The 7311-nt window shown below is 43.6% G+C and overlaps 1 pseudogene; it reads right to left on the bottom strand.

The window, feature by feature from the left end:
- Positions 1–1793: 1793 nt before the first annotated feature.
- LOC138982080 (sodium-dependent glucose transporter 1B-like) lies at positions 1794–6054 on the bottom strand (annotated as a pseudogene).
- Between the last annotated feature and the right edge of the window lie 1257 nt (positions 6055–7311).

Genomic DNA, 7311 nt, shown 5'->3' with positions numbered 1-7311 from the left:
GTGCTGGAGGGGGGGTGCACGTGCACCCTGTGCACCCCCCTCGTCCGCCCCTGAATAGTACATCAGGGACAACATATTATTGGGACCACACAACCAGCTAAGCTTAAATACTAAGTGTGGTTATATGCATACTTACATCTAAATAGGAATCATTGTCTCACGTAAGTGTAGCCTATGCGATGCTAAACTTTGTCTGTCTGTGCCTGTGTATGTGTGTGTGTGTGTGTGTGTGTGTGTGTGTGTGTGTGTGTGTGCGTGTGTATATGTGTGTGTGTGTGTGTGTGTGGGTGTATGTGATAGAAACTTTAACATTTGACTAAACACAGAAATACTAATTTTACCTGGTTATTATCCAAGCAACAGCTTCAAAATATTGAAGCAATGATCAACATTGTGTCGGCATGTGTGTAGTTAAAGCGTGTATCCAAAGAAAACGGGTGGTGGGGGGTTTTGAAGGGGTACAAGCAGTTGACTGGTTTGTGACGTGTGTGGTATGTAGACCAGGTCAGGTGTCAAGACCAGGTCAGGGGTCACGCGAAGGATTGTGGTATACATAGATTCACTTCTCCAGTTCACCTCTGCATTCGCCGATTCGGGGAAGACGATTTCACGTTGTTCGGTTTCTAAGCTCCAGAAAAGTAAATAAAGAAGATACCGAAGGGAGATTTCCTACAATTTGATCTGCACAGCGTTTTTCCAATGTCCACGCGAGGAAGAGCTGTCGAAAGCGCAGTGTCGATCTGGCAGTCGTATCCCGGTTCCGGTAAGAACAGAGACAGATCTAGTGTCTCCCACTTTGATAACGTGTCACCTACTGTTAATCCGTTTTGTTTTAATTTCTTTTTATTTCAGCAGACACAGATGTCAAACACAGTGCTAGGCAGTCACCTCTAGTGAAATGAGTTGATCTAAAGTGCCTGTAATGTTTGGATGTCTTTGTTCTTGGTTCGATTTATGTGAATTTCAAGACTTGCAGTAGACCTAGAGTCTCAAGTTTACTCCGCCCGTATAAAACTGTCCACCATTTACTTGAACATGCAGATAAAATTATAAAGAAATAGAATGAATCTGTTCTCAAAGTCAAAATGATCACGATTTTGCTTCAGATTCAAAACATGCACTGTCATGGTTTTGTCTGTATAATTTGATAAGTCTTATACTGTACCTTGCAACAACTTCCTTGAACTTGAAAGACAGTTTTTGAATGCTAGATCTGTATCGCGTTTCATTCCAGACTCGATCCTCTCTTTGATTGTACTGTTTGCTTAGAAACTTATTAATTTAATTAATTATTAAGCGTTAGTTTTAACTCTGTGTGTGTGTGTGTGTGTGTGTGTGTGTGTGTGTGTGTGTGTGTGTGTGTGTGTGTGTGTGCATGTGTGTGCGCGCGTGTATGTGTGAGTGAGTTTGTGTTCCTGTTTGTTGATTTCTTACGGGAGCCTTGAAGGCTTCGCCTCTTGTTTTTTAAAAAGTGATCAGTTGGATCATTTTCGTTATCGCGAAAAAACGTTAACTCGAAAAAAAATATTGGTCCCTTTCATTTCGTGTAAAGCGATCTCGACTGTACAACAAATACAAGCTGTCTCAAGAGGATGTTACAGGTACAGACAGCAATGGTTTAAACTTAGAGGACCAACAGAAACAGTGCCAATGGAACACTGTAAAATGTAAAACATGTAATAATCACACGACGAAAAAGATCACCGGACATTAAATTCATTCAAACTAAGTAACACAAGTAAAAAGAATGGAAAAGATAAAAGAAACAACTTGACAACCCTCAAACAGGCGGCTTCTTTTTTCAAACAATTTATGTGTACATTTAGCATGGCATTGCTCACGTGAAAGGGCAGATCTGCATGAGAATTTACCACATTAGTCCTGGTAAAGCTTTCTGCCTTCAAAATATATCAATATTGTGTGGTTCAGACAAATAGCACAAAAAAGGTAATGTCGCCTCTTTAGAAAATTCCTTCTCTCTAATAATGGGGTGTGCGCTCTATTTCTTCTTTGGGGGACAAACATGACACAGTCAGATATGACTCAGAATATAATCTTTCTCATCTTACGGCTTCAAGTCATGTATTTTATGTTTTTAAAGCACTGGTTACAAGGACAAATGACACTGATTTAAGGAAGAACTTCAGACAGCAGTACATGCACATATATTTCCAACACTAACTATTTTCATTGAAAATTTTTCTTAAAACTCTCGGACTACAAACAATTTTGTAACAAATTTTCATTCATAAGAATCTGGGTAACAAAAAATAATGTTGATATGTGAAAATTCTAAGTATGTGTAGAGAAAGATGTATCAGAAGCAGGCATGGGAATTGTCCGCCGAAAGGCAAATTTCCGCCGAAATATATATTTTTCTGCCGAAAAAGCAAGATCTCAGTGTCCGCCGAAACAATAAATGGGGGAGGCAAAAATTGTTCTGAATACTGAATTAAATGGCAAACTTGGAGCTCACATGACACCACATTGCACAATTTGGGTTCTTTGGAGAAAAAAAGTGGTGTGGGGGGGGGGGGGAGAGCATGCCCCCGGACCCCCCTAGTAAGGCTAGGCACTTCGCGCCTTCAACTTTGATATTACTTACACATTTTCAGCCGTTTTTACTTTTTTCAATTCCCATGGCTGCAGAAGACAATAATTTATGCTCCCCTCTTAGACCCACACAAAAGTTGGTCTGACAACAAGCCACCTTATCTTTAACTGTCATCTTTTCTATCTAATTCCAATCAATTCTTTCACCGGTGACTTTACATACTACACTGCTATTGGCAGCTGTACTGTTTCAAATATTTTCTTCATTATTTAGAGTGGGAATAACAATTTCCAGTGATTTTGATTCTCTGTTAACAGAATAATGCTTTTGGATATAAAAGCGAGACAAAACTAGGAGAAAGAGAAAGGTACAAAAACATAGAACAGCCTCCCCAAAGAGAAGGTATGAAAACCACATGGGTGTCAACTCCTGCATCAAATAACCCAGCACGATGGGGTTTGCTATGTTTCCTAATGATGAGGCTATCAGTATGCTTGATGCCACCCGACCTGTTACTCTGAGAAATTTTTCTTCCATCCACGAAAACCCTGTGGGAAAAATTGCAGACATCGATGCCCCTACCATAACGGTACATATCCATACACCCAAGCCTATACCCTCTTGTGAAAACCACAAAAATGAGAATAAAGAGACAGCCAAGGAAAGACCGAGGAGGAACAGAAGTTTGACCGAAGACAAGACCTGAACTGCAAATATGCCAAAAAAAAACGACCAATGGCAAATGACGCCCAAAATGCTGAGGTAAGTTGAGCTGCTTCTGTCTTGCTCCAGTGCAAATGCTTGACGACAAACGTTGACAGATACGCTGCACACGTGCGGTCTACAGAGCAGTACAAGAAGTAAAAGCAACAAAAAGTAAACAAAACGAAGATGAAAACGCCAGTCGGCAAGGGTTGCTTGGTAACACTCTTCTTCTCATCGGTATGATCTTGTCTTCTTTTCTCCGACCTGTCCGTGCACAGCTGCACAGCGAACGGTAGCACAATCAGCAGGATGATGCTTCCGGAGATGAGATACGCGTAGTGAACGATCGTGGTGACAGGTGCAGCAGGGACGGTGGAGTTGGTTGTGACGTTAGAGCTTTCTGCAGTCACTGTTGAATTTAGCATGCTTAGAGTTGAGTTGTAGAGGGAGGGAGCCGCAGTACTGGTAAGAAGATCAAGACTGCCCTCAGGAGTTGGTGTGAGGAAAGGCTCTGTAGCTAAAGGACCAATGATACCGCCTAAGGCAAAGGCAAAGTGTATGGTTTGCATCGCAGTCTCTCCTTCCTTTCCCCAGATGCGCACCAATTCTGCATTGCCAACTGAAGCATAAAATACAAGCACCAGTATTTATTGCCCTGGGATCTATTACCTGGTTCATCAATGGCTAAATAACAAAACAGTTATTAAAAATCATGTTTATTAATGTCAATGCACTTGGATCGAGAAGTGAAAAATTGGACAGGACACATAATAACATTTGGAAAGTTTATAATTAGTAAGGTTCCCCAAATACATCAGCAAAATAATTTTCTCTCACTGATTTTAGAACCATCATCATGAAAACACAATTTCTTTCTCACGCCAAATTTCCTAGAACTGAAAAAGCATAGTTTTGTTAATGCACTTTAACTGAGTTTAGGGTTCACAAATTCACATTTTTCATGCAAATGTAACCGAGTGCACAAACTACAACAATCTTCTTCTTCTTCTTCTTCTGCGTTCGTGGGCTGAAACTCCCACGTACACTCGTGTTTTTGCACGAGTGGAATTTTACGTGTATGACCGTTTTTACCCCGCCATTAAGGCAGCCATACGCCGTTTTCGGAGGAAGCATGCTGGGTATTTTTGTGTTTCTATAACCCACCGAACTCTGACATGGATTACAGGATCTTTTCCGTGCGCACTTGGTCTTGTGCTTGCGTGTACACACGAAGGGGGATAAGCCACTAGCAGGTCTGCACATAAGTTGACCTGGGAGATCGGAAAAATCTCCACACTTAACCCACCAGGCGGCCGCGGCCGGGATTCGAACCTTCGATCTTCCGATTAAGAGGCCGACGTCTTACCACCCCGCCACTGCACCCGTCACTACAACAATCAACGTTGGAGGCAAAGCCAGTCCAACAGGGATGGGAATGGTAGAGCAAATTAATAGCCCTATAAACACTGCCATGGGTACGCATGGGTTCCCAAGAGCATACAGGGAGACAGCAGCAGCCAGACCTCATCACAAACAGCCAGACCCCATCACAAACAGCCAGACCCCATCACAAACAGCCAGACCCCATCACAAACAGCCAGACCCCATCACAAACAGCCAGACCCCATCACAAACAGCCAGACCCCATCACAAACAGCCAGACCCCATCACAAACAGCCAGACCCCATCACAAACAGCCAGACCCCATCACAAACAGCCACTCCGCGGGTGTGCCGTCTTCCAACCTACCAAAAACATTGAGCTAAGAGTACTACAAATAGATCACGCTTTGGCAGGGAGATTACTCCGTCAATGCAGAGTAACTGCCCGTGATGAGGGGGACTACTGCGTCACCCTGTCACACAGAGTATGTGTACAGTCCCCCCCCCCCCTCACCTGTGTCCAAGCCTCCACCGAAGAGAGACACCATGAATTGGATGAAGATCATCATGGCGTAGATGGCGCACCAGGGCAAGGCCACAGTGGTCACCCCCATGCCCAGCACACACATCAGCAAGAGCAGCGACTTGTTCAGCTTGTCGTACACCACCCCTGCCACCAGCGAGCCCACCAGGTAGCCCACAGAGCTAGAGGTGAAGAACAACGAGGCGGCCTCCACATCCGTCTGGGTGATGATCTGAATGTCCAGGAAAGCCGGGCCTCGCTGACCGATGGTAAAACCCGGTAGCTCAGTTGGTAGAGCACTGGACTTGTGATCGAAAGGTCGCAGGTTCGAATTCGGGCCGGGACGGACACGGGTCAACTTTATGTGCAGACCCAGAGACGGAAGCCATGTCCCACCCCCGTGTCATCACAATGGCACGTAAAAGACCTTGGTCATTCTGCCATAAGTGCAGGTGGCTGAATACACCTAAACACGCAGACACCTGGGTAGCGCGACTCCGTTGCTGCTAGCTTTCCACTGGGAGGAAGCGACCCGAATTTCCCAGCGATGGGACAATAAAGTAATGAGAAATGAGAAATGAGAAATGAGAAAACCCTGCACACACGCACAACACATGACATCATGCAGTGGACCCCCCCCCCCCCCCCCCCCCCTATCTCCCCCACCTTTTTAGACCTTGTGTGTTGAGAACTCTCTTTTCAGATTTTTTGGTTATCAATGTCTGTAAATTTACCTCCATTTTTAGATCCCCTTCGATGTAAGACCTGAGTTTTACAGATTTGTATTTATTCAACTGTGCTACTGCACAAACACAATGACTTGTTCAGTTGTTGAAAAATAATAATACAATGACTGACCTGCAGTGAGCATGCTCAACATGTTCACACATCCTTTCATTCATGGGCAGGGTTCATTTCACTTTTACTTACACTATTTACTAGGTGTACACACAGAGGTTGACAGACAGACAGGCAGGCACACACACACAGGCAGGAACACACAGACAAACACACAGACACACACACAGACATGCACGCACGCACAAACAGACACACCCGCACACACACTTTAAAGTCGCCTGTTTGATAACTGTTCATCTAATGGTAACAGGTAAAGGGAAGTAATTAATCCTGATTATTCTATGCTCTTCATTATCTTCCTTTCACTGTTCTAGAATTCTTTATGTGACTTCACCATGGTTAATATTGCGTCAATTGTTGCGCCCAAATTTCTGTTGAAAAACAAACACATCATCAACCAGGCATCCAAAACCTTGTTTTCCTTCAATAGTGAAATCGTTTAAATGATCATTCGCCTGGCTTGTGCTATCATGTTAGAATGTGTCCACATCCACACAGGATAACATAACACGCCTTGCGTTAAAAGCTTAAACAACTAAAATTCAGTTAGAGAAACAATTCTGGATGAATTTTCAACAACAACAGGCTGAGCATCGAGTCTTGCAAAAACCTTTATCCAACGCTGTTTTTCCAGCAGAACCGAAAAACATAGGTATCAATCTAAATAGTTCTTCAAACGACGGATTACGGCAGCTGATATGCTTTAGTGATTCTCTGTACCGAGCGGTCCCGTGAGTGTTAAGCGCTCCAGCACAATCTAAACAAGAAATTCCTCCGAGGTAGGAAAAACACCCCCGTCCTTACCATTCTCACTGCCACCAACTGAGAAGGTTATTTCCCTTTGACCATTAATATGTCCCTCTATAAGTCCTTGTAGAACCTTAATCCACCAATAACTCCCTAACCGTGTGTTTGACTGGTCCCAATTTTTGTAAGGACCGTCTCAGGAATGTATAGAACCTGTTCACCAAGTTTGGTGACGATCGGTCCGTTCATTCTTGAGATCTATATGCGAACACAAACACACAAACAAACAAACACATCGACCGAATCCTATACACACCCCTATACCGGGGGTGTAACAAAGCCATGATCATAAGCGTGTGAAGGAAATCACAAATAACACTGTAACAGGCAAAGTTTGACAGTGATATCCTCCACGCTTTTAGAGCGCTAACCAGAGATATAGCGTGACATAGCAAAGTGTGTTCAGCTCACTGACCGGAAATAGTTGATGTTGTAAATCGCAACTAGGGTATTGTTACACTTTACCACTGTTCTTGGAC

This window comes from Littorina saxatilis, linkage group LG12, assembly GCF_037325665.1.
Source record: "Littorina saxatilis isolate snail1 linkage group LG12, US_GU_Lsax_2.0, whole genome shotgun sequence".
Lineage (NCBI taxonomy): Eukaryota > Metazoa > Mollusca > Gastropoda > Littorinimorpha > Littorinidae > Littorina > Littorina saxatilis.
This window is presented reverse-complemented; position numbering and strand designations above follow the sequence as displayed.